The following is a 21,640-nucleotide window of genomic DNA, read 5'->3' on the forward strand; positions in this document are numbered from 1 at the left end:
ACATTAAAATGGACCTTTTCCCTGTTTCTGTTCTCTTTTCTTGTAATTTTTTTAATGAGAGACAGCAAGAGAGCACACGTGAAAGAGAATTGGTGCACCTCCTGCCACTACAAGCGAACTCCAGACGCATGGACCACCTGTGTGCATGTGCGAACTTGTGCACCTGTGTCACCTGTGCCTCTCGCTTGTGTGGGACCTGGAGAGTCGAATATGGGTCTTTAGGTTTCACAGGCAAGTGCTTTAACTGCTAGCCCATCTCTCCAGCTCTCTGTTCTTTTTTTTACCCACCTTTGGTCACCTGCCCCTGAATAGTAGATAAACCCTGAATTACCATATATTGACATGGGAGGATGTCCTTATCCCCTAGGGTCCCCTTGTCAGCTTTGAGCCTCACCTTCCCGAGACGATTCCGGACCTGTGAGCTCTGATGTTTACTTCGCTGCAGCCACACCTCCTCCTCCTGGCCCTGCAGCCTGTGAGATGCTTTCCTGAGCTTTTCTGCTGCCTGCCCTAAACTCTGCAGCACTTTCTGCATGCCCAGCACCACTTGGGCCTCCTCTGCCCACTCTTCTCTGTCTGCTGCAGAACGCAAAGAGAAGGGCCTCATGGCAGTGGCTATGAGCGGGATAGAGGGTAAAGAAAAGATGTGGCTTATTGGAGCCAGGGGACCTGCCAGGTGTGAGCCAGGGCCTGATCAGGATCTGCGAGAGATAAACATATTCAGGGGTAGGCAAGGCTTCCTATAACCTGAGCAGCTGTGGATGGTTGTGCCAATAGCAGGGCCAGCTTGCCCACCTTGAGAAAGTGTGCTTCGGGCTGGGCTGCTGAGTGTACACAGGGTTCCAGCTCGGCGCTCCATCTCCTGCAGGCAGCGGGACTCCAGGGCCACACGCGCCTTCTCAGCAGCCCTCAGCTATGTGGGAGAGAAAGCGCCAAGGGCTGAGTCATGGAGGGAGACAGGGTTCTGAGATGGGCCACTTCATGCCAACCTCTTTTCCTTCCCTTCGGCTTACTGAGGCACTTAGGGATGACTAAAATCTAGAGTCCAGACCTAGGGAGCAGGAAAGAAACTTGTACAGTATTGGCAGGGTAGGGATTGTGAGGTGACATTTCCAGGTTTCACCTGTAGCCTGGTGTCCTGTCCTGGCTTCAAGTGGGACTCTTGGCTCAGGTGCCCCAGGAGTTCCACCAGCCGCTGCTCCTCCTGCTCCTGGCTTTGCCAGTATTGCTGCCGCGCCCTCAGCTCCTCCTCCAAAAGGTCCTGCTGCAATGGTCAGGCAGTTCAGAATTTTCTAAACACAGCCCCATATGACCTGAATATAGATCCCAAGGCTTCTTAGGACACACTAAGAATCCATGCCTGAGCTTGGTGAGGTAATTGCCCTGATTGCGGATGGGGCAAACAACTGTGCATCTCCTTCAGTCTCCCCAGTTCCCCTCCTAACATCTGGCCTCTGTGAGTGAGTCCCTGAGTCTCCTGCCCTCGGCTTTCTTTTGAAGAATTCAGAGGAGGTGGGGAATAGTTGTCTCCCCATCTGGCTCCCCTGTATTGATCAGTGAAACAGTGGTGTCAGGATTGGGATTTAAATTGCTTGGTTGTTAATAAGAAACTCTTAATGCATACATCTTTATGTCTGAAACTGTTAACTAGGCTTAGAATATATGATAAGACCCTAAATCATCATTTTTATTTTGATGGAGATCTGCCAAGGGTTGAATTACTGCAACAACCTCCTGATGGGGCTTCCTGCTCTAGTCTGGCCCTGTTCCATCCATCCTCTGCACAGCTGCCAGAAGGAACTTTCTAGAATGCTGATTATACACAAGCATAAAAACTTGTGGAAGGAAGCATGCCAACCTATTGGCAAGCGACTGCATGTGTTGTGAGAGAAAAGACTGGAAGAGAGGCCAGTTCTGTCTGGATGGGGTCCCCACAGGGATATTGACATTTGGTGGGGAGGTGGTTATGGAAACCTTTTGCTTCTTTGTTTAGATACTTTAAAAATGCAGTGTGCTTATGAATCATTTCTTTTCTTTTCTTTTCTTTTTTTTTTGTTTTTTTGAGGTAGGTTCTCACTCTAGTCCAGGCTGACCTGGAATTCACTATGTATTTTCAAGGTGGCCTCGAACTCAAGGCGATCCTACCCTTGCCTCCTGAGTGCTGGGATTAAAGGTGTGCATCATCACACCTGGCTATGAATCATTTTTTTTGTAGTTCATATTTTTCAAATATAAACATTTAAAAAATTATCTGACCACATTACACATATAATTGAATTGTTCTGTAGCTCTACACAGCTTTCATGACCAAAGTTACACTTGTCCTCTGGAAGTATTTAGACTGTGTGTTGTTTCCTAAGTTCTTCATTGGGCTCTCTGCTGCCTTTGTCTATCCCTCTTCTAATTCTCCGGCATTATCTGTGATTGCACACTTGTCACCTTGCTATGGCTTGCCACCTGGAGGATGGAGTGACTTTCTCCACTCCCATCTGCAAGTTTCAGCCTGTGCATCATCTCCTTTGGGAAGACATCTTTGAAGTCTCCTCCATGGGACTGTGATGTCCCTCCTCTGAGCTCCCTTAGTATCCTCATCACCTCCCATCAATATTGGAATTTCTGGCCACTCACTTCTCTGGGGATAGGAGCCAAATTGCCTTTGTATCTCAACCCCCAACAACATGGCCTGGAACCTAGAAGGTTTTCAAAAGTGTGGTTGCAGAAAGAATGAACAGAATAAATTCCTCCTACATACCACTCCAGGGTCCCTCACTCCCCTTGGCAAGGCCTCCAGCACCTGCACCACAGGCACCACCACTCTGGCAGAGGGATCCATTCGAGCACCAATGACAGGACCCTGCTTCCCAGTCAAGGGGTCTATGGCTTGAGCCCCAGTGGAGATCGGGACAAGACCTGTGAGAAGCCAAAGTCACTGCTGCTTTAGGAACCAGAAATGAGGGAAAGGAAAGAGTAGTTACGGGAAGAAGGAAACATGGAAGAAGGGGAGCCAAAAGAGCCACAAGGCCTTCTTTTATCCTTCACAGGGCTCTGAGCTGCAGTAGGCGGCTTCCTGAGGGTGGGGTGGGGTATAGTGAGTTTCTATAATACTGATCTTTGTAGGGGTCCAGGTTTTTCAGAGAGGATTAATGTGTAGCTTGAGCATTGTAGTCTCTCTGGCACCTTTATGTTGGGTGTCAGTAGTCTCAGCAGAAACATTCGAACGGCCCCTCCCTTGGCTCATGTATGAATTTACGGTGACCCTCCTGAGATTTGCAAGGCTGTTTTCTTCCAGAGCCAAATCACATTTCTGATCCCCTGGAGCTTTTAGGAGTCCTGATTTGCCTCCTACCTTTACCGTTGGCATCTTCCATTGAGCCTGCCAGGGGTGTGGTATTATCAGAATGTCCATCTTGCCGCATGCCCAGAATGGGCACCATGAGCCCTGAGCCCTCAGGGTCTGGGATCTCCATCCCATACAGGGCTGGGACCCACAGCTCCGTCCCAGGATAGAACATCATTCCTAACACAGGGAGAGAAAGAGTTGAGGGCTGAGCAATGCTACCTGAAGTCTTTCCAGAGATGCTGCCCTATAAATACTTTGTTTCATTTGAACCCAAGTTGTCATTTTGAATTTAGGAGAAATGACACACCATGGCCTGATTCAGAAGGATTAAGTGATACATGACTGGCTGAGGACAATTTTGAAGCCACACTGCGAATTTGATGGAATGAGAGGGGGACTCATATTCTTAAATACTTGCATGTGTCAGAATTTGGGCTAAGCACTTCATATAGATATATCTTATTTGGTCCTTTAAATCTATAAAGCTCTGCTAGTTTGATCCTACTTTGAAGATGATAAAACAGCAGCAGAGAAGTTAATAATTTGCCCAAGGTCACAGAATTAACAAATAATCAGTCAGATCTTCAAAGTCAGGTCAATTCTGACATAAAACCCCAATTCCTTTTTTGTCATGCCATGGGCAGATGGAAGCTTCTAGAAAGAGTGATAAGCTCCAGGAAGATGCCACTCCTATACCCTCTTCCTGCTTTTCGTTGTGCCTGGACTGCTGCGGGGAGGAGGTAGAGGCGTTGGGTGGGCTCCTTTCCTGAGTTTATGAAGACTTTTGTAGGAATAATAGTGAAAAGGGAGTTAAAGGATTGGGAGATTCCGGCTTTAAGCCTGGCTTTGCTGTTAACTAGCCAAAACCTGAATTTGAACTTCACCTTCCCCCCTTCCCTACAGAATAGGTGTCGTGCTGGTTATATGTTTGGTGTCCTCATAAGATAACAAGAGAATGTATACTTTGCAGACATAAAGCCCAAGAGCCAAGGGAGTCAACAAGAGACTGAAATATAGGGATGCAGCCAGAAATCACTCATGGGGTTGGGGAAAGAGTCCTTGGGTCCCTTCTCTCTTCTCTTGGCCACACATGCATCTGTGGATCTGTAGTCCTGTCCCTGTACTTACAAGCTGAGGGACACTGAAGTCCCCAGTTATTCTAGGTCTGGGATTTCAGGGCTCAAGAATTCTCAGTCCAGGTCAACACGTACCTATACTGCCACCACTGGCTTCAATACCACGTGCTGTTTCCAGCTGTCTCTCCAGTCTCCAAGCCTGATGCAGGATATGGTGCAGACTTAAAGTCAGTGCTTGTCTCATGTCCTTGATGGCGGCTTCCAGAGATCTCTGGACTGTGGGCCCTGGAGTCTCCCGGCACTGCTGAAGCACCATAGCCACTTGCTTCTGGGCCACCAAGACATTAGCATCCAACAGGACCTGTGGCCCTCCCATGTGGGGCAATGTCTGGCCCTCCTGTTGGGAAGCTCCCTGAAGCCGGACTATCTTCCCACTCAGTGGCTCCACAAAGCTGTCACCAGGCAGCAGGAGGCTCCCCGTGGCATCTCGCAGCCCTCCCAGTGCCAGCACATTACCTGGAAACAGACATCCAGAGAACAAGGTAGGAAGAAGACGCTTGATGGGCGAGGAGTAGGGGAGGAGGCCAGAGGATAAAAGTCATCTGCGGGAGGGGCAGGGCAGAGGTGGGAAAGCAGAGGGATAGGGCTACAGCTCTGCTGGCAAGTGGAGGAGCTTTCATCTTGGGCTTACAATGGCTGTAAGCCATCTTGGGGGATGCTATAAGGGATGGGGAAGGATAGGAAGACTGAGAAGGAGAGGGAAAGTTGGGGATGCCATAGGCAAAGTGAGAATTAAGAGTGGAAAGAGGGAATAGGGTGCAGTTTGCATTGTGGAACAGGAGACAGGGGAGGTAGAAGGTAGGGAAGAGGAGTTTGGGCAGTCAGGCCAGGCATGGAAGAGGGGCTAGAGGGACAGTAGTATGGGCTGCCAGGAGACCTGTGTGTTCATCTAGCCCAACGCCCAGGATTGGCAAGATGCTTCCTGTGACTGGATCTTCCATGGGCCCTCCCAACTCTAGAGGGGCCAAAGTCTTGGTGAGAGGATTGAAATATGTGCCTCCAAGAGTGAGCCACTGCCTTGTTTGGGGATGCAGAGTCACAGCCAGCACAGGCACCTCGATGCCCGTGATGGGGTCAGTCATGAGAGCCCCCAGAGGTGATGTCCTTCTTGGCTGCAGGACTGGCAGGTTTGTGTCTGGAGGACAACCTGTGGTAGGACAGGTTGGGTAGGGAACATAGGGGAGAATGGCAGCCTCTGAGGTTCGGATGCCACCTGGACAGAGAGACAGGGAGGTATTAATACCACAGTACATGCCCTCCCTCACCCTCTGTCCTTCCCTCACCCTGCAGATCAGTGCAGAGAGCAGCTACGAGCCCCTGATGTCTCTGGTCACAAGGCCCTCTGTCTAGGCACCAAAGCCTGTTACGTGTGCTGTCTTCCTTGGGCATTCATTCTTGAGTGCTCCAGGAAGCACTGCCTGGCATCTACAGTCCAAAGTAAGGTCAGGGTGACTTAGAAAGGCAGAGACTTACTTGCATTTGAGTCAGTAGTAGGGACCAAGGCTGCACTCAGCAGATCATATCCCAGGTGTCCAGTCTCGGGCAGCACGCGCCCAGTGTTAGGGTGGATGAAGTAGCCAGGGGGTATGGGCCCTACATGGCCATTGGCTAGCAGCATGGCACAGTTGGGCCCAGGGATCATCAGTTTGGTGACAGGATTCACAATGATGTCATCAGCACTTTCTTGAGGACCTGCTGAGGCTGCAGGAAAGCAAAGGCTGTGGCACCCTGGCCTGAGGTGACTGCGGCAGGCTGGGAGTCTGCACCTAGTATCCAGGAGTTGGCAGGACTCCTACAACCCCACAGATGTGATGCCCGCCCCTCCCCCCAGGACAAGGGTCTCACTTTTGGAGTCCATTGCATGCAGAATAGGGCTCTACCTTTGGGATGTGCCATTGTTTTATCTTTAGATTACCAGAAGCCAGAGAGTGCAAGAGCCTTGGGGTTGACTCATGGGTCTGGGAGCTCTGGAGACTCAACATGCTTGCAAAGCTCCAGGGACTCCTCCCCCCCCCCCCCCCCCCCCCCCCCGCAGACAAGTCAACATTTCTCAGAGCTGACTGTTCACACTTCTCTGCAGGCTCTCACTTTCAGGAAGTGTTACTTGGTCTTTCAGCCTATTGTCTGTGGAGGCTTTCTCCTCTAGTCTTTCCCATTTCTGAAGCTCCCTGTTTTTTTGTTTTTCTTCATAGAAAGCCCCTTCCAAGTCCCAGGGGCTTCCACTTTACATGCCTTCTCTCCTCCTCTCCCAAGGGTGTCTTAGGGCTAGCGCTTGAGTTTCTGTAGGACCTTTCATTCCCACTGCAGAGACAGGTTTCTTGTAGACCTGCACTGACACTAAGAAGGGATTACCTGGATGCAGCAGTTCTGCCCCTGTGCCAGTGCCTAGGAAGCCCCAAGCCTTTAAGCGGTGACCCTCTTGCAGAATGACCTGGGAGAGGTGGTCCAGCACAGTGTCCAGCTGGGGCACTAACCTTCAGGGACATGGGCAGGATTGGTGGATCAGGGTACAGGGGCAATTAGAGATGGGGAGAAAGGTGCTTTAGCACCCCATGCAGCCACACTCCTTCCTCCTTTGGGTTCTTTTTCACTAAACCTGGCCCAAGTTAACCAAGCACACACGCTTTGGGACTCTGCTCAACCTGTGGGATGGAGGGAGAGTCTCTAACCTTGAACCTTCAGGTGCCTTCAGCAGCCGACGGGCTTCCATCAGTGTGGAGCAGAAGGAGGCCCACTGGTCTTGCCTGGCATGCAGATCTTGGTGAAGGAGCTCCATTTGGTGACTAAGGCTTGCTGCATACTTGCCTGCTAGGTCTCCCCTCTGTCTGGCCTCTTCCTCTACAGCCCTGGCAATTGCCTCTGCAGCCTAGGTCAGACACAGTGCTGCCTGGCTACCTGCGAGGCTGGTCCACCACCAGGGTCAACAACCTCAGGGGCCTGGACGCGCACCTTTCTTTGGAACTCCAGAGCGGCTTTAGGCAGGAGTAGCCCAGAAACGGGATGAGGAAGTTCCAAGGATGGGGCGGGGGCAGAGTGACAGACGTGGGAAGGCTGCTAAGGGACTCAGCCTGGGCCTCCGTGAGCGGGGAGCGGGAAGCGGGGAGATGTGATCAAAACCCAACCTGTTGCTGCTCCCTGTGGCTGCTCCCCACAAGTTGGTCAGTGGAGGCTGGGATGCGGCGCTGAGCACCCCACAGCTGCCTGAGGGACCGGGTTTCATCCAGAAGACGGAGGTAGAGGAGTTTGAGCTGAAAGAGACGTAGATTTAGCTTGTGCCCGCCAACCTGAGCCTCTAGCCCTTAACTGCTGGACTTGTAGCACCCCCTGCTGCCAATCGCTGGAAAGACTCCAGAGAACTTATTCCCAAAGACGCTTGGAGGGAATGGATGGAGTGGGCCAGAATAGATCTTCTTGTTTTTCTCTATTTTTCTTTTTCCCTTTAGTACTGGGGACCGAACCCAGTGCCTCTGACATGTTAGGCAAGTGTTCTACCACTAGGTTATATCCCCAGTCCCTGGCCCAGCTTGGACTTTGCTTCCAATACCTGTCACCTACTGTCATAGATATGTTCACCCAGTTGGGCTACTGAGGGCTAGAGATGAGGAGCTAAAAAACGACACAAGAGATGATCTTTATAGGTTCCCCTCAATAGATTTGAGACTGTAGACTTCACAAGATTAATCCTCAATTTAATCTGAGATCTTCTGTCTCTCCTGATCTTCCATTCTTCTTCTCTGCCTCCTTATTAATTGACTAAAGGCTTCTCCAAGCTCTGTGTCCCATAGCTAATTCTCCAAGATATGAGTCCACTTCTATCCCCACTAACTTCTTTTAGCCTTGGGTGTTGGTTACCTCCTCTTTAGTCTGGCTGATCTTAGTGGTTACTGTCAGAGACTGCTGGTGCAGGATCCCAAAGAAGGCCTCTGTGTCGAAGCACTCCAGGTCTACCTGATCCTCAAGTCCCCAGCCCCCACCTGTGGGGGATGCAAAGCATGGTTATCCTCTCAAAATGCAAATCTGTCCAGATCTTTGATGTATCTTGCTATGGGGTTTTTCTGTAGATTCCCAGCAGTCCAGATTCAGTCTACTAATGGCGTGGCCCTCAGATGAGCACTACTAGTGTTTCCAGTTTACTGAAAAATGTTAGAAATGCAGACTTTCAGGTCTCATCCTATCCTCCTAGAATCAGAGGATCCCTCCAAGAACCCCTGCCCCTGCTACCTAGCCACAAGCGCTGGGGATTCTTAAATTTCTGGAAGCATAAATTAATTTCAGTGCTGCTGTCCAAGGACCATGCTTTGAGTAGCAAGGACAGAAGATGAAAGCTTCAGGTTGTCCAATGTGCTCTGCAATTTGTTCTTCTGGGGGGTGGAATAGCATAGCTTGTAAAAAGGTAACAGACCCTCCTTGTTGTGAATGGAGGCACCTGCTGAGTACAGAGACAATGGAGACAACCTGGAAGCAAGTAGCCTTTGCCCCTGAAAATGAATCATTCAATTCTCAAAACTAACAGTGCATTTTTTGACATTTGCCTCATAAAGTCTATAAATTGTGACTGGAATGGCTCAGCGGTTAAGGCACTTTCCTGAAAAAGCCTAATGACCCAGGTTTGATTCCCTAGTACTCACAGAAAGTCAGATGCACAAAGTGGCACATGCATCTGTCTCTCAAATAAATAAATAAATATATTAAAAAATAAAGTCCATAAAATATTAGACTGCCACAGGCCTGGTGATGAGAAAGTAAGTTCTTTATCTCCCTGACTATGTAAATAACTCTATTTAATTTACCAACATCTGTTTCCTAATTTCTTTTGAAATACAGGTGAATTAAAGTGGCAGGTAATAGATCTGCATGTCCATTAATAGTGATGCCGGCCATTTCTTTTTTTTTTTTTTTTAAGATTTTATTTTTTTTTTAATTTTATTTATTTATTTATTTGAGAGCGACAGACACAGAGAGAAAGACAGAGGGAGAGAGAGAATGGGCGCGCCAGGGCTTCCAGCCTCTGCAAACGAACTCCAGACGCGTGCGCCCCCTTGTGCATCTGGCTAACGTGGGACCTGGGGAACCGAGCCTCGAACTGGGGTCCTTAGGCTTCACAGGCAAGCGCTTAACCACTAAGCCATCTCTCCAGCCCCCGGCCATTTCTTAACTTGGACATGGCTATATTGCTTTTCTCACTGACAATCTTGTAGCTAGCTTTCTGTTTCCCCTTCTACACGGCATTTCTACTGCCTGGCAGTATCTGCATACAGTGGCCACTCAATAGCTATTCCCTGGGCACACAGGCGACTGAAAGATGGTGGGGAATTGAAGCATGAGCAATGCAGGAGCATTAATGATCAGGCAGGAGCTGGCACTTGGACTTTCACCTTTGGGATTCTAGACCAGCTTGTCACTCACCATGACTCTCTTCAACTCCAAAGGCACCACCGTCCGGGTGTGACTGGCCTCTCCTTACTGATGTAGCTCTAGTTCTTGGGGAAACATAGACATCAAGGTTGTATCCTTGCTGGTGAGTCCGGAAGGTGGGGTGTGGAGCTGTCTTCCGAGCCCAGCTGAGGGAGTGACATTGTATCTACAGGGTCCGTAATAGGGTGGGGGAAAGGAAAGGAGAATTTAGGGAGAGTCAGCTTTTCTGGAGACTTTGAAAATAAGGCTCCCTGTTTGGCACTGCTTAGGGAGAACCTCATTCTTTCATCTTTTCTTGCTTGCTCTGTGGAGCTTTTCCCTGTCTAATCCACCTCTAGCCTCCACCCCATTGCTAGAGGGAGAAGTTAGTCTTATCAGGTGCTTTCATTTGCTCAGAATTCTGATTTGCTGCTTGGAAGATAAAGCCCAAACTTTTTAGCAGTGCCTGTGAAACTAACCACAGTTTGTGCTAGAGAGACTGAACTGTTCCAGCCTTTTCCTTGCCTTCACCCCAAGTTTGGTCCAGAGATGATGACTGATGTTTTATGCCTCTGAAGCTTTGCTGTTAATATTGTGATCCCTTGGCATCCATCAGGATTGTTTCCGGGACCTCATTCAGATAGTAAAACCTGTGGATGCTCAAGTACTTTACAGAAAATGGTATGTTATTTGTGTAGAACCTATGCACAAACTGTACTTACCTACCTCAATCCATCTACAGATTTTGTCCATGTATTTCGCACAAGGTAAGGCAAATACTATGTAAATAGATTTTTTATAATTTTAATAAAATACAATTTTAACAATTGGGAATAGTGACAAAAAGTCATTATATGTTCAGTATAGATGCAATTTTCTTGAATATTTTTGCTCTATGGTTGATTGACTCCATGGACATACACTCCATGGATATGGAGGGCTAACTGTGCCCTTTCTCATTCCTACTGCTCCTCCCAAGTGTATACTTCTTTTTCCTGATTTACCAACACCCTTGTTAGTATAGGCCCATGCTCTTATGTGTACCCTATTTCAGGCCCCATTCAGGGGTTATCTCTTCCGGAAAGGCCATCTGGACCCCCTCAGGGAGAGTAGTCAGCCCTGACTTAGTGTGGCCAGAGGCCCACAGGTACATCAGAGATAGCATACCACCACACTAGTTGACATTTATTTGCTTCCTGATCTGCATTGTCCCTAATAAATGTTAGGTACTTGAGGCCTGAGGCTGCATCTTAGCAACTACTTCAATGCCTACTGCAAGCAGGAATGAGAAGGACCTGGAGAAGTCATCTTGCGTGGTGATAAAGAGGTCACTTTACTCACCAACAGAAGCAAGCAGAGCATCAAGAGGAACATGATCTCTCCCAGGACTCCTGGCCAGTGAGATCTCATCAATGGCCTGGGGACCTTGGCAATGCCGGTCTGGATGAGATACCTGGGAGTCGTAGGGGCTAAAGGCCCATCCCCAAAACACTGGCCTCCAGGTGGGAGGGTGCGGAGGTACTGGTAGGAAAGAAGTATGTTCAGTCATTGTTTCACTGTCTGCCAGAGACTGGCAGGGGACAAAGAGGCAATCCCGACATGACCACACACTAACCAAAGAGTTCATGTCACTTGGGAACCTGTGTTTTCTTGGGATATTCATTCATATCAGATAACTATCCATAGATGGAAGCTAACTATATTTTCTAGGATTGAGGCTACAGGACCTCTTAGAGGGTTCTCTCACAGAGTGAGACACTTAATTTCTTGTGTGACATAGACAAGGCACCTGGATGATGGTGGCATCATGTGCAGGTCATAAGGAAGTCATTATGTAGATGGACAGGGACTATGGAAGGACGAAAGAGGCACAGGCATGAGAGATCAAGGGGAGAGCTGGGAGAGGTAACCAGAGAGCCAGTCAGTGCCACTGGCCATCAACACACACCAGAGCGTTCACCCTCGCAGTCCACCCCTCCTTACATATCATATATTAGTCCACTACGAGGAAGCCTTGGTGTCCCCAGAACCCTCTGTGAGACTGTGGGAACCTAAAAGTTTGATAGGGTCAGCTAGGGCATTTCCTTCACTGGAAATCTGTCTGGTGTGATTGTGTGGCAATGTTTTTTAAGGAGAGGGGAAATGGTGGATGTTGTCTTAAATGAGGCAAACCATCACAGACAAACCATCTTCCTATGGTGGTTGCTGCTCAGGCGGAAAACATAGACACCAGGCAGTTGGAACTGCTGCAGAAAGAGGTGGGGAACTTGTTCAGTCAGCTGGGACTCCTCAGCCAGGGCCCGGAAGCGCCCCCAGTCAAATTGCTGCAGGGTGTTGTAGAAATGGCCCCTGGGGAGAAACAGAGACAGAGAGAGAGAGAGAGAGAGAGAGAGAGGGAGGGAGGGAGGAAGGGAGAGAGGTGTGCATGGTGCCATTTGGAGGTGGTAGCAGATGCAGGAGGCTCCATGGTGGAGGGATACTCACAGGTCATACTCGGGATAATGTTCACGAGTCACCAGGAAGGCAAGCGTATCGTTCATTTGGAGACAGACAGTAGGGTTCTGGATGCCTAGAAACAGTTCCTTATGGCGTGTAGAGTTGAGACTCGACCAAGAGGACCTTTGATATCCTTCCTTTGACTTTCCTGCATAAGATTTTGAGCACAAGGGACACCAGCTAATTTTTTTGATAGGCTCAAGCCTGGACCCAAGAAGGGGCAAGGAGGGGGAGGACAGGCAGTAGGGAGGGTGTGATGCCCACCTGGCCCCTGCTCTGCATTCCTGGTCTCCACGAGAGGCAGGCCCAGTAGGTGTAGAAGCTCAGGGCCTGGTCTGGTCAGGCCCAGGAAGCCAAGCTCTAAAACAAGACAGGAAAATCCCTGTAGGCTTTGGGGTCAGAGCTTTCCCTAATGCAAATGCAGGTCTACTTTGTGCATGGCAAGATTTAGCTTTCTAAAGCATGAAGAAGATAGAGTGTTCTTAAATTGAACAGGGAGCCCTTCTTAGGGGAGGCGTTCATTATCTCCCAACTTCTGCTGCTGGAGGGAAAAACATGTGTCCTGAGAAGGATTAGGCTTGTGTAAATGTAGTCCTGAGCTGTGGCCTCCCTGTGGCCTCCTCCTGCCCAGCTCACTTACCATCCATCTTGATCACATACAGCGGGACAAGCTTCTGCCCTCGGTCTAAGTTGCATGGATGGCCCACTGCGCAGGGTGAGAAAGACCTGTCCAGGACGTAAAAATCCTAGAAATAAGAAGGCAGGTCGGGGTTACATATTTCCTGAGGACAACATGAGTGATATACTTGAGCAGGGAGATGAGGAGAGCCCTGTCTAACCGTCCTGACAAGGACGGAAGGAAGGTGGTAGTTCAAATAGTTCCAAGAACTCCGTGAGGCAGAAGCTGCCTTGAATCGTGACCTCTTTAACAAACGCAATGACTGCTGCATCTGCATGGAGTTTACAAAATGCCTTTTCTCTGGCTCTGGAATCTTGGATTTTGATGATAATGTGGGTCATGAACAGTGGCCTCTGGCCACACACATAACTACATCCTACATGTTCCAGTCTCAGGCTCTGACTCCGGATGGGGGTTGGACCTTAACACTCTGTACCTGGCTCCTGGTGCCTTCAGTGACGGAAATCTGTGGAATGCCCTCATGGCAGCTGAGTTGGAAGATGTGCCGCTGTCTTTCTGAGCAGAGGGGACCACACATTCCACTTGAATGTTGTCCCCAGCACAGGCAGAGTCCTAGGTCTGGGTCATAGCCATGGGCATGTCCTGGTGTGACACACACCTGCACAAAAAAACTTCTTGGGTATACTTCCCTGGGAAAAGGTCCTTCTACTTCTCCTCTGCTTCTTCTAGGAATTGTCTCAGACTGCAGAAAACAGGAAGGGGCCAGTGGAAAAAGCCCAGTGGCTGGGAGGTTGGGCATGAATGGGAGGGCTGTGGGGCAGGAGGGCAAAGGTATAATCTGGGAGGACTCCTACCTCATGGGCACAGTGGTCATCCCATTGCCCCTTGGTCAAACACTGTCCCTCTTGGTTCCTAGTGGCCCCATCCTCACAGCTCTTGTGTTCCTGCTGGACACAGCCCATTGGCTTGCCAATGTCTTGGTAGCCTGGGAGGCAGGGACACTGGCCGTCACTGGACTAGGAGTGGAGAGGTATGGAAGGAATCCCATTTCAGGTTGGCTGGTTAATGCTTGGTTGTGACAGACCACACACACGACCCTTTGGGTGTGACCCTGTCTGAGATGGACCAGAAGAGGAGACAGGGCAGGCAAGTGAGCAAAAATAGGGCTGCAAAAGAGTAGAGGAGAGGGGCAGGTAACTGGCATATGCTGGGAAGGATCCTGTTGGTGCTATTGTTTCTGTCAAAAAGCCTTGAGAAGTTCGGTAATGGAAAGATTCAGATGCACATTTGTTGGCTTATAGGGAAAGTTCAAGATGAAAGGGCTTGGGCCAGGATGTGTTTTGGAGTGATTATGGTAGAGAATAACATAAAGTTTGCCCTTTCCTCCCAGGAGGGTGGTTATATTTAGCAAATGAAAACATAGGGTTCCCAGTTAAATTTGAATTTCTGATATATGATGAACACTTTTTAGTCCCATGTGGCACTGAAAACCTATCCATTATTTATTTGAAATTCAAGTTTAACTGGATGCCTTGAATCTGGCAATCCTACTCCTAAGTCACGGGGAAACCTGAGCCTACCCTGGTCAGCTTATACCTTAGCTAAATTTGACTTGGGACCAAAACAGTACTGAAATGCAGCCCGCCCTTGAGCCCACTGCCAAAGGACATACCTGAAACACTCGTCCAGTTCCACGACAGACACATGAGTCCTTGCCCTCTTCTGGCTGGGTGGCCTCTGAGCCACAGGGGAAACAAGCATTCTGGCCATGCCAGGCGTTGAAGAACTCCGAAGGGCAGAGGTGGCAGAAAGGGGTGTTGTGAGGATCTGCCTCAGAGAGGAAAGTTCCAGGTGGACAAGGAGCAGGTAGTGACCTGGAGCAGGGCCAACCTGAGGGTGACAGTGGGCAATTATGCCTGACTTGACTTCCAAGAGCCTCCCTGAGGGTGAGAGTGGGGTAATTATGTCTAACTTGACTTCCAAGAGCCACAGGTCTTTGTGGTTCCCCAAGGGTTCCCTGTTTGGGGTTCTGATTCCAGCCCATCCCAGGTGTCTCCTAGAGCTATCAGCCAGTTACCCCAGCAGCTGTTTTCTGCCCTCTCTCCCCAGCTTTATCCCCAATCTCCCTTGTGCAAATTCAGCCCAAGCCCCTACCCTCTGAACATTCTGCTGGGTCCAGTTCTTCTTTTACGCAGGGCACCTCACTCGTACAGGCCTGAGAAGCCTCTCTGACCAGGCATTTGGCATCCTGGAGGACAAAGCAGAAGAGAGATATGAAAGCCCATTCCCTGGGGGTGCTCCCAAAGGGGAGATTCCTCATCTTCTGGGTAGAGGTGACAGAAGCAGGGAGAGAGGTAGACATAGAGGTGGGGGAGGACAGACACCAAGGAAGACTTCAAGAACACAGATGGAGAGATGGGGGGACACTGTGAAAGGGACACAAGGAGAGGACAAGATAAGACTGCGCAACAGGGGAAGCCTAGCGAGATCTGGGCTCAGGAAAGATAGCGTCTGCTTTTGGAATTCTAGCTGTCGATCACTGAATATTTCATGAAGGTGAAATCTAAGATATGGGTCCTCTGGGCAGCCTTGGCCCAGACAATGCAAATCAATGGCTCCTTTTCCTCACTATTTACTACAGTTCCTTCCTGGAGACTCATGTGATGTGACGTGTGTGTGTGTGTGTGTGTGTGTGTGTGTGTGTGTGTGTAATTGGGCTTAGGACAAACAAAGGTCATCCCTCTTGTCCTTTTACAAGGAAGAAGACATCAAGAGAGAGACAAAGGGGCTGATACAACTCTTGTTCCTGCCTCTTGTATTCATGCAACCAGATCTCAGAGAGCCACAGCATTTCGGAATTAGAAGGAATCTTGAACGTGGAGTGGACACCTTTAATTCAAGCACTTAGGAGGCAGAAGTAGGAGGATCATCATGAGTTCAAGGCCACCCTGAAACTATATAGTGAATTCCAGGTCAGCCTGGGCTACAGCAAGACCCTATCTTGAAAAACCAAAAACAAACAAAAAAACAAACACAAAACCTTGATTCTCTCTTCTTCCAATTTACAGAGAAAAACCATGAGGCTCAATCTGTACTGAATTCAGTTTTAACAAACTCATGCCACTAGTCAAGTGCTCTTAACAAATATGCCCGCAGGAAATACCTGGAAACTGTAAAGCAGCCCACGAGTTCTTGTCATAACTAGAGAATGTACTCAGCAGATAAACAGAAAGGCTTCCTTCCAACTTTGGATTATTAATCACTTTATTGCTTATACAAAAAGTGATGATGGGTAACACTATTCAGCGTTCTTTTTTATTTATTATTATTAGCAACAAATTTTGTATGGATACATCATGTGTTGGTACCCTTTTTTCCCTCATCCCTGGCCCCATTCCACTGGGGACGCTCTTCAGTGGGGTTGCAGGTATTCCCCACTGGGTTGTGGATTATATATTGTGGGAACAGCAGTCAGTTATTTTTGTGGGAAGGGAATGCCTTTGGGCATGGTGTCTCAACCTGTGGCTCTTACAATCTTTCCACTCCCTCTTCCACAAAATTCCCTGAGCCATGGTGGGAGAGTTTTAAGTCTACTTCAGTGATGAGCTCTTAAGAGCCTCTGAATCTCTGCTTTGGTAGGTGTTGAGTATCCTCAGGGTCTGTCTCCTACACCCTGGTGCTGTTGGTCAGGTTCACAATGAAAGCAGCATGCTCATCTCCCTAGTTCCTCTGTGGTTTCAGCTGTGGCTTGGCTGAAGTGTGAGGGGTAGTTTATTTCCTTGGGTCTCACTACCTCTCCAAATATGCAGCCTCTGGAGCAGGGGATCTGGGAGTTGGGGACCCAGGGGCCATTCAATCAGGAAGGCAGAGCAAGGGGCCTCCAGCTTTCTTTTATTAAACTTAAAAAAAAAAATGAGGGCTTGAGAGATGGCTTAGTGGTTAAGTGCTTGACTGTGAAGCCTAAGGACCCTGGTTTGAGGCTCGATTCCCTAGGACCCACGTTAGCCAGATGCACAAGGGGGCACAAGTGTCTGGAGTTCGTTTGCAGTGGCTGGAAGCCCTAGAGTGCCCATTCTCTCTCTCTTTCTCTCTCTCTCCCTCTTTCCTTGTCACTCTCAATAATAAAGAATAAACAAAAAATTTAAAAAATTATTTGAGAGAGGGGAGGCACCAGGGCTTAGATGCTTGCATTGTCGTGTGCATTTGGCTTTATGTGGATACTGGGGAATTGAACCTGGATCCTTAGGCTATACAGGCAAGTGCCTTACCTGCTAAGCCATCTCTGCAGCCCTTTAAAAATGTTTTTGAAATTTATTTTATTTGTGAGAAAGAGAGGGGGCACTCTAGGGCCTTTAGCTGTTGTGAATGAATACCAGATGGATGTGCCACTTTATGCATCTGACTTATGTGGATCCTGGAGAATTGAACTTGAGTCCTTTGGCTTTGCAGGCAAACACTTTAACTGCTAAGGCATCTCTCCAGTCCTTTTCAGCTTTCTTTATGGCTTCTGTGGAGATTTTCAAGCCTGTAGGCCTGGAAGTATTTGGAAATCCACGAAGTGGGAGAGACTCAGCACTCATGCAGGAGGCGTGGCTTCTGAGGAAAGGGAACTGAGGCTCTGCTGCTTGCAAGGTCTTCAGTCTGTTAAGAAAACTGACAATATGTTGGTGGAACTTCTGATAATAAATTTGAGTCGTAGTGAGGTGGCCTTCAGGGGACTCATGTCATTATTTTGTAGTCAGGCCTAAGTTGTGAAACAAAAAAGAAATGATGTACTGATTTTACTTATCTGGTGTCAGTCACTAACTTTCTTCAAAGGAATTATAGTTTGGTTGCCCCAATCAAGGGCATTGCATTCACTTAATCATTTGCCCAGTTTTTAGCTTCCGGGTTCTCTTCTGGGTGTGGTGCAGCTTCAACAGAGCTCTGTACTGCACAGCAAGCTCAGAAGTATTGCTGGATGCTATTGTGCAGCTGGGGCTGCAAGGAGAATGTAAGGACACAGAAGTAAAGTGTCCTGATAGTGACGCACATCTGAGGAAGCCGAGGACTAAAAGCTGGCCTTTTGAGAAAACATGGCTTATGTCAGCGCAAGTCATACATGTAACTTTAAAAGCCTTACTAGCCCCACTAAAAAGTCAAAGAAAGCTGGGTGTGTTGGTGCATGTCTTTAATCCCAGCACTCGGGAGGCAGAGGTAGGAGGATCACCATGAGTCTGAGGCCATCCTGAGACTACATAGTGAATTCCAGGTCAGCCTGAGCTAGAGTGAAACCTTACCTCAAAAAAAAAAAAAAAAAAAGTAAAAGAAGAGCTGGAGAGATGGCTCAGTGGTTAAGGTGCTTGTCTATAAAGCCTAAGGACCCAGGTTCAATTCCCTAGTACCCACATAACAGATACCCATAGTGGTGTATACCTCTGGGGTTCTTCACAGTGGCTAGAGGCCCTGGTGTGCCCATTCTCTCTCTATCTGCCACTATCTTTCAAATAAAAATATAAAAATAAAATATTTTTTAAGAAAGTAAAAAACCAGGTGAAATTAATTTTAATTCCATACGTAGCCCAATGTGTTTATAAAATGTGTATATAAAATGACATTTTCTGGAGTTTGTTTGCAGCAACTGGAAGCCCTGGTGCACCCACTCTCTCCCCCCCCTTTCTGCCTCTCTCTGTCTCTCTCAAATAAATAAAATAAACTTTAAATAAAAAAATGACATTTATATTCTTTTTCTTTGGAGGCGGGGGTTGTTAAGGTAGGGTCTTACGCTAGCCTAGGCTGACCTCACTATGTATTTTCAGAGTGGCCTTGATTGAACTCAGAGTGATCTTTCTACTTATGCCTCCCAAGTGCTGGGATTAAAGATGGGCACCGTCACACCTGGCCTGACATTATATTCTTTACTAATCCTTTGAAATGCATTGTACATTTAACACAACTCAGTTGAGGCTAGCTTTATTACAATTGTTCAATAGCCACATTTGGTTAGTGGTCACAATCAGAACAGGCTGACATCTTCCTATAGAGCCACTACTCTGCCTTCATAGGTCTCCCAGCCTGTGAGGCCCCCTCCCCTCCCCCTTCCCCCAACCACCTTGCACTTCTATTGTCTGATTTGTTCCCTGAGGCTCACTCATTCTACCCTTCTTTTCCAGCAGGTGGCACTGTGAGCTTGCAGGAAGTGGTAAATTGGGATTAGTGTATAGTAGTCTGGTGGAGAGAGATGAAATGCTTTTTGCAGAGAGGAGGGAGGCAGGGAGAGAAGGATGATTGGTATCATTATCTTAGTTTGGTGGAAATTAAGCTTTATTTTTTTTAAAAAAGTAATTTATTTGAGAGGGAGAAAGAAGCAGAGGGAAAGAGAGAAAGAGCGAGATAGAGAGCTCGAGAGAGGGAGAATGGGCACCCCAGGGCCTCCAGCCACTGTAAACGAACTCCATATGCATGCGCCCCCTTGTGCGTCTACGTGGGTACTGGAAAGTTGAACCGGGATCCTCTGGCTTTTCAGGCTATGCTTTAACCACTAAGCCATCTCTCCAGCCCCTAGTTTGGTGGAAATTAAGATGAACATGTATGCATTTTTTAAAACGATTCTCTTAAAAACTTTATTATACCAGTCATTCGTCCTTTAAAAACGGAAATTCTGGGGCTGGAAAGATGGTAGTGGTTAAGGCACTTGCAAAGTCTAAGGACTCAGGTTCGATTCCCCAGTACCCACATAAAATCAGATGCACAAGGTGGTGCATACATCTGGAGTATAATATGTTCCAAAGCCATCAATTTACCTGAAAAGTTGTAATTTCATTTTTATTAACAGCTGAATAAAACTCTCTTGTGTGTATGTGCCATATCCTCATTACTCATTCATTAGTTAATGGGCATCTAGACTTATTTGGTCTCCTTGCTATTGTGAAAAGAGCAGCCAATAAACTTGGATGAGCAAGTACCTCTGTGTACAATGTAGAATCCTTAGGGTTTATGCTCAGGACCAATATATAGCTGGGTCATAGATAGTTCTACTTTGAGCTTTTCTTTGTTTATTTTTATTTATTTATTTGTTTTGGATTTTTGAGGTTGAGTCTCACTCTAGCCAGGCTGACTTGGAATTCACTTAGTCTCAGGTTGGCCTTAAACTCACAGAGATTCTTCTACCTCAGCCTCCCAAGTGCTAGGATTAAAGGAGTATACCTCTACACCTGGCTACTTTTGTTTCTTTGTTTTTCAGAAACCTCCACACTGATTTTCATAGTGACTACACCAGTTGATACTCCCACCACCAGTGAATAATAGTTCCTCTTTCCCCTACTCTTCCCAACATTTGTTGTCATTTGATTTTTTTCATAATAGCCTTTCTGACTGGAATAAGATGGATTCTAGAGTTTTAATTTGCATTTATCTAGTATCTAAGGATGTTGAACACTTTTTTATGGACCATTTGTATTTCTTCTTTTAAAAAAAGATTTTAAAAGTTGTTTTAATTTATTTTCAAGCAGGGAGAGAGAGAGAAAGAAAGAATGTGTGTGTGAGAGACAGAAAGAGAGAATGGGTGCTCTGGAATCTTTAGCCACTGTAAACAAATTCCAGATACATGTGCCACCTTGTGCATCTAGCTTTACGTGGGAACTGGGGAATCAAACCTGGGTTGTTAGGCTTTGCAAGCAAGCATCTTAACTGCTGAGCCATCTCTCCAGCCCTGTATTTCTTCTTTTGAGAACTCTGTTCAATTCTGTAGTCCATTTTTGATTGGGTTGTTTAATTTTTTTGAGCTTTGTATAGTCTAGATATTAAACTTATGTTAGATGTATGGCTGGCAAAGATAAGTGTTTCCCCTATTAAGTAGTAGTTTTATAAAGAATTTTGATTAACATCACATTTTTTGATTCAATCATCTTGTAACTCATTTTGTCATATAACATATCCTGTCAGTGGGAGGTGAGATCTGGAGTAGAATGCAGGTATTCTAGCTTCCAGGCCTGCTCTTTTCATTTCAGCGTTTTCAGAATGTGGCTCCACCTCACTAACCTTTTTTCTCCTGTGAGAAGCTAGATGAGCTTCCTCCTGCTCTGAGATCTTACAGTAAAGCCCCTAACCTTCGTGGTTCTTTCCATGTGTATGTTACTGTTAGCAGCTCTCTGTAATTTTTTAAAAGAACATATTTGGTTGGTGAAGAGTGTGCTGGGGGCCTAAATAGGGTCATATCACTCCAGTGAGTGGAGTATTAAGTTGGGAGGGCTCCTAGGGATAATGTTGTTCAGCTGACGTTTTATAGATGGTGAAATCTAAGGCCTAGGGAAATGTAGTGATGTGCCAAGGTCAACAGAAAACTCTCTTAAGTTTAGGTCTCTGGGTAGGATTCTAGGACTAATAAACTGGAAAAGATGTTAAAAAGTTCAGATTGCCTACTACTTGGTAAGCTGACTTAAAATATGAACTGAAAAAAGTGTCTAGGGGCTGGGATGATTGCTCAGTGTTTATAGGCACTTCACACTCATATGTGCACATAAGTAAATAAATAATAAATAAATAATTTAAGAGTTTAAACAAAAGTTCCCTACATGGGTGGATAAAACTGCTTTCAGAAGCTATAAGGTATTTATAGAAAATCCTGGTGTCAGTGATAAAATACCTCCCAATGAG

The sequence above is a fragment of the Jaculus jaculus genome, chromosome 3 (genome assembly GCF_020740685.1).
Source record: "Jaculus jaculus isolate mJacJac1 chromosome 3, mJacJac1.mat.Y.cur, whole genome shotgun sequence".
Lineage (NCBI taxonomy): Eukaryota > Metazoa > Chordata > Mammalia > Rodentia > Dipodidae > Jaculus > Jaculus jaculus.